Source organism: Oncorhynchus masou, chromosome 10 (assembly GCF_036934945.1).
Source record: "Oncorhynchus masou masou isolate Uvic2021 chromosome 10, UVic_Omas_1.1, whole genome shotgun sequence".
Taxonomy (NCBI): Eukaryota; Metazoa; Chordata; class Actinopteri; order Salmoniformes; family Salmonidae; genus Oncorhynchus; species Oncorhynchus masou.
Window position 1 is genome coordinate 17,806,537 of NC_088221.1, and position 9,411 is coordinate 17,815,947.

Sequence of the window (9,411 nt, forward strand, 5' to 3'; positions counted from 1 at the left end):
AACAGAGGGGCAAATGTAACGTTCCACTATCATGCAAATGACCACATTGAAGCCATTTACTTGCAACATTAGATTATCTATTAGTGTAGCACATGTAATGAGGCCACTTAAAAGTGAGAGCTCAGATACATTGCAAAAGCTTTTAGTTGTGGCCTTTCATTTTAGGCAGACTGTCAAGCAGTCAATCCATATGTACATGATGTTCTCAAGACTGTACTATACTTTGCTATGCACAATGAATTCCCTATAGGATATTTCCTGATGAACAGAACCTAGACAGAGCCTACAAAAGGTGTCTTTTGCCAGCCATTGATCTTACAGAATTGCAAGCTAACCTAACCTACAGTAATTGGTTTGGATGAGTGGGTATTCACTGTATAAAATTGTCAGCACCTTCAAGTCAGTTCTAATTTCAGACAAATTCCCCAAGAGACCACATTGGTCAAAGGTGCTTTGAATTTGATGCCTATATTTTTGTCTGACATTAACATTGGGAGCTTAGTGAAAGGACAATCCTGTCCATCAAACTCCAACACTTTTTTCACCAGAAACATGTCTATGGCTTGGTGTTTTCCAGAGGATTGGGTTTTATCTGTACTTCTCCCTCCCGTTTCCCCATATCTCAGTACAGCACAGGAGGTTGGAAGCACCTTAATTGGGGGTAATGGGTGGAGCAGAATCGATTCAAATACATGGTTTATAGGTATTTGATGCAATTCCATTTGTGCCAGCAAAGTTTGGTAAGATTTAGATACCAAATGTGCGTACTGGCAATCCTTGATTATGGCAAACTCATTTTGAAGGGAAATAAATGGGCATAATTAATATATTTGTTTTATTCAATAAAAACAAACTAGTGGCATCCAGGAAAAGAGTGGTGGTGACAATGGTTTCTGTGAGGATTACAGTTTAACCCTGGGGTGTGTTTAACCCCAAGCCACCCTCTTCTTTCTTCCCTGTAAGGTCTGCCTTCTTCTCCCTCAGCATTTGGCTGAGGCACATCTAACGCCATGCTTAATACAGTATTACAATTCTGACTGGGCAAATCACAGCAATAAACTTTTCAGTTTGTGCTAAGGTACATAAAAACAGGATTTGGCCATGGGCTTTTGAATTGACCTTCAACTTAGAGACAAAAAATTGAAATGAGGCAGCTGTTATTTGTTCAGAATCTTATAGCTGAATATTTGATACTATTCAACCTGTTTCATCAGATGAACTCATGAATTTAGAGTTGAATATGGCAGAATGGATCATCGATTTCCTGATGAACAGAACCTAGACAGAGCCTACAAGGCTGAACAGCCTGTCTGGTCCCTACAATCCCCTAATCAGTGCAGGTTGTTCAACCCTTCTCTATATCGTGGACATAAATTATTACCACAGCAATTCTTGGTACAGTGGTACACCGTCTGACCTACATCATTGAATAAATCAACTCGTCTCCACTTATGGGTTATAATCCACCTCGCTGCCTGCCAATCCAAACGTTCTACTTGCCAATCAAACTTCAATCCAAGTTGACAGATTGATAGCCTAGGTGTCAGCCCATTTCTGATTTGCCCACCTTGTCATGTCTTTCCAAACAGCCAAAACTTTTCTTGCAGAAGTTTATGAATAATCGAGTTGCGCTGCTCACCGAGTCAGACAGATTCACTAAAAGGAGGGAGTGGTCTTTATTTGAAAACTTGCTCACCCACAGAACAGCAAAAGAACATAGAAAATTATAAATATTTCCACTAAAAAAATAAGCGCATATCAATATCGCCCCAACAGAGGAATAACAGATTCTGTGGTCATTCGTTCATAATGATATTTTCCTAGTGGACAAACAGTGGGGTGGGACTGAGGGGGGGGGGGGAGTGTCCTCTGTCTCACCAGTCTCCTCATGGACGACTAGATAAAGTCAGCAGCAGAGTAGGGCGTTTGGGGCTGGCTTTCGGGATGCTCTTGGTCTTCTTCTTGGTGCTGTTGGTAAGAGAGGCCACTGGGGACTTCAGCACTCCAAACAGGGGATTCTGCTGGGGGTCAAAGGGCACTCTGGGCGACCCTTCTGGACTCACCAGCAGGCTGCAATCGGTCTTCCTGAATTCTGGGAATCATAAAATGGGCAAAAACAAATAGGAAAGTCTCCTCAAAACTATTGAACTTTGAACTGCAAATAAATGAGGACACAGAAGCTAGATTATCAATGAACACGGGACAACAAAGTATATACATTGGAAAATAGAAGTCTTGTCCGTTGTATGAGTAAATAAGGTGCTATCCGGTCCACTCATACCTGCAGCTTTGTTTTTATGAAGTCCGAAGGTAACCTTCTTGGATTCAGATTTGAGTCTGACACTGTGAAAGGAAATGATGAAAAGGGATGACACATTTGTCAACAGATGTTAACAAGGACAGATGGTGATGAAGTAACTTGATGTAATAATAGGCATCTTGTGTGTTGAACCAGTGTTTAAGTACCTTCTTGCTGGACAACGATGTACTGGGGCTTCCCTTTGCTCTCTTGAAGAAGATGGGTGTAGGGATGTTGGCATGGTTCTGGAACGTAATGAAGTCAGACTCCTCCCCTCCCTTATCCTTCTTGGGCATCATCCTTTTTGTTTTCTTGGCGTTCACCGGTGTAGACGGCTCTTCGCTGTCCTGAGGAGATGAAACAAAAAGCAATTTAAGTAAAGTCAAATTTATGAACAAGAAACCTGTTCAATGGCTACAAGCACATAGCGAACTAGGTCAGATCTGCTACACTTAAGCTAACTAAAATGTTATACATTTAGGAACGAACTTCCACACATGTGCATATTTGATTGAGGGGGACATCCATCAAATGTGGCAGGCTGATTCAACCTGGGCCTAGGAAGTGAAGTCAAATGTGAACTTAAAACTCACGTCGAATCTCGCAGCCTCTGCGGCAGCCTCCAGCTCCTCAGCCTCGACCTCTATCACTACCGGGAACTTCCGCTTCTACACGGGAGTCTCCAGGTCAACCTTTGTGGACAACTCCTCTCCTCCACTGCCGTGGTGTCTGGCTCCTGCTCCTCAGATACCGGCGCTGCCTTCTTTTTCTTCTTGAGCGGAGTTGGTGTGGAAACCTCTACAAGCTCCGCCTCAGCGTCTACAAGTGTGTGGTTGGAGTCTGCTGCCGTCTTTGTTTTACCCTCGGCCTCCACGCTCTGTTCTTCAGCTTTGGCCGTCTTCTTTTTGAGCAGGGTCGGTGTAGCGACTTCTGCCGGCACCGTCTCAGCGACTACAAGTATGACGGCCGCTTCAGTTTCTGGCTGCATTTCACCCTCGACCTCCACACTCTCCTCTTCAGACTTGGCCGCCTTTAGTTTCTTCTTTTTCAGGAAGTGGTGGCGATGCGGACGTCAGCTGGAGGCTCCTCAGCTGGAGTGGTTTAGGGCCTGCTGGTGTCGTGTCTACCGGTGCTGAGTCTGTTTCAGCGACCTCTTCCTTTGTGCTCTCAGCACTCCGTTCAGCCTTCTTCCTCCTAGTCTTCTTTAGCGGGGTGGCCATGATCTCTTCTACAGCATCTGGCTTCGTCTCAACCTCCTCTACAGTTGTCTGTTCCTCAGGGTCCTGCTTGGTGCTCTTCCTCCTGCCCTTCCTCTTGGTTGTGCTAGTTGGTTGTGCTAGTGGTAGCAGTCTCAGGGGCGCTCTCTCACATCTGTATTAGTCTCTAGTTCTGCTACCGCTTCCTCCTGTTCAGGCGTTTTAGACTTCTTGATCTTTTTCTTCTTGGACAACGTGCTGTCTGGTAACGGTGTCTCGGATTGGGTCTTCTGTCCCATCTCCATGACAGATGATTGGCTCCCCACCACTACACCCTGTGGAGTTTCTGATTGGACCTCTGTCTCCATGGCAGTTACCTCTGCAGGAGTATCAGTGACCTTCATAGGAGAGGTGTCCCCCTCCAGGACAGCCTCTTGCTTCTCCCGAACATCGGTGCGCTCGGCTGGGGTAGAGGTTCTCTTTAGCGTCTGTCGTTTCACTCTTTGTTGTAGGAGGAGTTGTGTCCGCCTCAGCCTTCACTTCCGACTCCTCCGCCACACGGTTTTGCTCGTCACTCTTCACTTCTCCCATGCTCCTCTTCTTCCTTGTGGTGGTGTCCCCGGGTGTCTTTGCTGGTTCTCTCGTCCGATGCGGCACGCTGGTCTGATTTCCCTGGTTTTGAGTCGTTTTTCTTGCCTGAAGTAGAAAATATGGAGATACATCATTGCTAAGAACTACACTGAACAAAAATATGAACACAACATGTAAAGTGTTGGTCCCATGTTTCATGAGCTGAAATAAAAGAACCCAGAAATTTTCCATAAGCACAGTCTTTACTTCGCTCAGATTGTGCACAAATGTGTTTACATCCCTGTTAGTGAGCATTTCTTCTTTGCCAAGAGAATACATCCACCTGACAGGTGTGGCATATCAGTAACCTGATTAAACAACATGATCATTACACAGGTGCATCTTGTGCTGGGACAATAAAAAGACACAAAAATGTGCAGTTTTGTCACACAACGCCAGATGTCTCAAATTGATGGAGCATGCAAATGGCATGCTGACAGCAGGAATGTCCACCAAAGCGGTTGTCAGACAATTGAATGTTTATTTCTTTACCATAAGCCACCTCCCAATATAATTGTAGAAAATTTCTCAGTACGTCCAGCCGGCCTCACGACTGCAGACCACATGTAACCACGCCAGCCCAGGACCTCCACATTCAGCTTCTTTACCTGCAGGATCGTCTGAGACCAGCCATCTGGACAGCTGATGAAACTGAGTAGTATTTAGGTCTGTAATAAAGCCCTTTTGTGGGGAAAAATTCATTCTGACTGGCCGGGCCTGGCTCCACTGTGGGTGGGCCTGGCTCCAAGTGGGTGGGCTTATCCCAGGCCCACCCATGGCTGCACCCCTGCCCAGTCATGTGAAACCCATAGATGAGGGCCTAATTTATTTATTTCAATTGACTGAATTCCTTATATGAACTGTAACTCAGTAAAATCGTTGAAATTGTTGCGTTCATATTTATGTTCAGTGTACATTCAACACTGAAGAATGTATAAATAAACAAAAATACATTTAATATCTATGGCAATCACGGTAACAAAGACTTAAGGTGAAAGGTTAGTGCATAAATAGTGAGTTTCATGTACCTTTACGTTTCTTGGCTGGTAAGTTCTCTTCCTCCTCTAGGGCTCTTCCCCTCTTCATCCTCTTTCTGCTGCCAAACATTTCATCGTCATCCATTGACACTTCCTCTGGGTACTCGTCCTGTGGGAAGACTCCTGAGAGAGCGAGAGGAAGACAAAAGGAAAAGAGCGACGTCACTGAGATCCCGGAGACTGCAGGGGAACAAAACCGAAAAAATAAGAATGCTTTTGTGTGCTTTTACTTACGTCTTGACTTTGTAGAGTCTCTGTCTGTTGTGGCTGGGGGTGTTGCTACGGCTGGCTAGCCCAAACAGCTTGTCCGCCAGGGCAGAGTAGTCAAACTGGAGAACAGGTCCAATCCCCCAATCATCTGGTATCTTAGACTCCGAATCGCTCTCCAGATGGAGCATTTCATCTTCTTCATCCGCCAGACTATATTCATCATCTGCCTCAGATGACACGGTGCCTAAAACCAAAAAGGGAGGAGAGGACCAGACTTAAAATATTGAATACCTGGACATTTTTAATTAGAGGCCTTGTATCATTAATAAGACAATTCCATATAATGCAATGTAGACTTGTTGAAGTCAAGCTAATTTCTCTACCAGTTAGTCCTCAGAACTTCCAATGCCTACAGTTAGTCTGCTTTCCAGAGGTTTCATAGCAGCTTTTTTGCCCTTAAGAGGCTCCTTTTTCTCTTCCTCCTCCTCTTCTTCTTCAGAAGCCTGTCCCGAGTCAGACTCCTCAGACCCTCCACCTGTAGAATTCACCTCCTTCAGCAGGTCTTCAATTACGAAGGGAGCCTGGTCCACGATGGCACTGAAGATGCTGCCGCAGATAGCCTTGAGCAGGATCCGACTGGGACAAAGGAAACAAGGGGAGGAGAAAAAGAGAAGGGGAATGCGCAGTGAGTTAAAACAACAGTCAAAGGGTGATGGTCATTAATTTGAAAAGGGTCATAGATAAAGACAGTGGTATTACTCAAGGCGCTGTTGGCACTGACGTTACCTGAAGAAGTGGCTTGTCCTGCATGCACAGGTAATAAGAGGCCCTTCCATAGTTTAAGTAACTCGTCGCCTGTGAAACCACCTAGAAAAAAGTCAATCGGTGAAACAATTGGATAAATTACTAACGTTACTATAAAAGGAAGTTGGCAACTTTGTTGGTCGCATCGTTACTGGGCTTGTGAGACTTTTCTTTAATGTGTTCTACATCTTACGACCTTTTACATAATTGTTTGTGCTAACGACAAGTTAACTATTGTATTGATAACCGTGAAATTCTGATGGATTAACAAGCACAAACAAAAAGGGTTAGACAACTAGCAATACGAAGATATGAGGCGGACATGCTGCGTATCCCTTCCACCGTTATGTTAAAAGAGAAGTGCGTGGTCCAATTTCTCGGTAAGCCCGTTAGCCTTACCGTTGATTTTCTGTGACCGAACACTGATATATTTTCTTAGCTTCTTGATGACCTTTGTCCGCATGGTCTTCTCGTTAGATGCCGATCTCTGCTTCTTGTTGTATTGGCGCCATGTTCCCACAAATTCAAGTGGAGACACATTTCTCTGTTTTCCCTCGTCGCAGAATGATGACTTCACACTGAAAATAAATGGCCGCTATTCTGCATTTCGTCACAGGGCGGCAATGTTCACTCAACTTTGACTCGTCATTTCTACCCTAACAGAGTCCATGGAGGCTACTTATAATCACACTCAACCTTTTAATACTGAGAGAATTTCTCAGTGACATGCAAATCCCAGAACAGTAATTATGAGATGGACACTTAGGCTACTATAGTAACATCTTTATAATTGAAATAGACTGAACAAAAACATTAACGCAATTTCAAAGATTTTACTGAGTTACAGTTCATATGAGGAAATCAGTCAGTTAAAATCCATTAATGACTCACTGCCCTAATCGATGGAAATTACATGACAGGGAATACAGATATACATTTGTTGGTCACAGATACCTTTAAAAAATGGGCCGCACAATGGACCTCTGGATCTCGTCGTGGTATTTCTGTGCATTCAAATTGCCATAGATAAAATGCAATTGTGTTTGTTGCCCGTAGCTTATGCCTGCCCAAACCATAACCCCACCGCCACCATGGGGAACTGTCTTCACAATGTTGACATCAGCAAGCCTCTTGTTCACACAACGCCATACACGCACGTGGTCTGCGGTTATGAGGCAGGTTGAACATACTGCCAATTCCTCTAAAACCACGTTGGAGGCGGCTTATGGTGAAGAATTGAACATTCAATTATCTGGCAACAGCTCTGGTGGTGCTCTTTTGAGAACTGTGTTTTCCCCTAATTGTATTTAGCCTTATAGCATATAGTCCACACATTACTGTGTTTATCATGTGAAGAAATAGCCTAACAGTTTATTAACATTTTAAATGAAAAGTTCTGATCTGTTGCACCAGCCTCATTGCTTTTAAAACATTTTTTTTATGTACAGTGGCTGTATTAATTTGGTATCTATCGTCCCACAATGGTCCCATACTCTGTTTGGAATAGGCTGTTTCTTTCTCGCACAGAACGACAAGCTGACCTATAGAATAGGTCAACTTTTCTACTATGGGGGATAGCAGATTGACATAGGCTAGTGATTTTGCGGTTCTTACTCGTCTGGTTGGCTGACGAAAAGTTAATGTGTTCAGTTATTCTATTATCAATATGCGCCTTGGAATTCAATAAGGACACGTGCCTCTGCATCCCTGATGTGTCTGTCTTCACTTGTAGCCTACTTCAGAGCTGCAAGGCCTGTGAAAAGGACCAGATCAAGTGACCGGCATTGGCTAATAAGAATTTAAATATCTGAGACAGCCACGTGAGTGAGAGGTGCTTTGGAGCACAGCGATTGGAATTATAATTATTATATTCAGCACAACGGCCACAAGGCATATGGATTTTTTTAGGGAGCATTACAGCCACACAAGGGGGCATCAGCGGGCACTACAGTGGCGCAGATGAACAGCTACAAAGCACCTTCTAACAGACTTCCTCTACACACCCCACCCACCAAGATCATTAAATGTCCTTTCCAGTCTGTTTAAAAGAAACGAGGACTGTTGCATTGTTGTTTAGTTGAGTATGGGACAAGTTATCTGTTTTACAATTACTTATCCATTATGTGATTCTTATTGCTTTAACTATTTACTCTGCAAAGTGTTTTTAGAAAATGTTTTATTGTTCCTGCCTTTAGTATGGCACTGCTGGAGGGGGGTAGTGTTGTGAATGCAGATATACCCCTTTTATGTCCCGCCTACCATGTGGGGTGATTGGCAATAGTGTTGGCTAATCATCAGTCAGTGCCACATTCATGTTCTGTGTAACTGTCATTTTGGGGGAGTTGACATGCTGTATGGCCCTGGCATAGAATCCAGATTGTTCTGTGCTGGACCTGGTCAGTCCTAAAAGTGTGTGTTGTTTGTGTACAATAAACATCATGGAAAGAAGGTTTGTAATGGTCCTTCGATCCACATCCTCCAGATCAGCTGTACAGTGAGTTATTAGTTAGCTAGATTCACAGTGCTAGACAGGTTAAGGTTAGCTGCTGAGATGATTGAGCATTAGCTAACATTAGCTCACACTCAGTGAAGCTCTCAAACCACAACAATAATTTCCTGAAGGGAGGGCCATCCATTTTCATTTCAGAGAGGTCCAAATTTGTAAACCCTTAACATAAATAACATTCACTCTCTAACCCTAAAATGACGTGTATCAATTTAACCTTTTGTTTTTTGGAAATATGAAAGACAAGGTCCTTATGCCTCCAAAACCGTATGGCAAGCAATGCGTGTTAATGTTCAGACCGAGCATCAGGGCTCTTAACAAAACTCCCCTGTGCAGAAGACGCCTTCGACTCTTATGTGTAATGTAATGGAACTGAGAATCATGATCAAGGGCTCGTTGACTGGATACTTCCTGGGCTTAAAGAAGAATCCCCATTCAAAGTCTCCTGGGCAGCGTTTACCCAGGCAGCCCATTTCTGATATTTTTTTCTCTTCACTAATTGGTCTTTTTGTGATCTAATGTGACTAAAGACCAATTAGTGGAAGAAAAAAATATCAGAATTGAGCTGCCTGTATAAATGCAGCCTTGTAGTGTAAACCCAGATTCTGGTTCAGTTGCTAGCTAGCACTGCCAGCTCAAAATCTGCGGTTGTGAGGCCGTTATGCATTTTCTACTTAAGTGATAATGCCTTTGAAGCCGGTGTTTGGAAGTTATATTGGCATGGGTGTT

General features: G+C 43.8%; 1 pseudogene; it reads right to left on the minus strand.

Moving 5' to 3' along the window:
• Positions 1-1,657: 1,657 nt before the first annotated feature.
• Positions 1,658-9,155, minus strand: LOC135546825 (muscle M-line assembly protein unc-89-like; annotated as a pseudogene).
• Between the last annotated feature and the right edge of the window lie 256 nt (positions 9,156-9,411).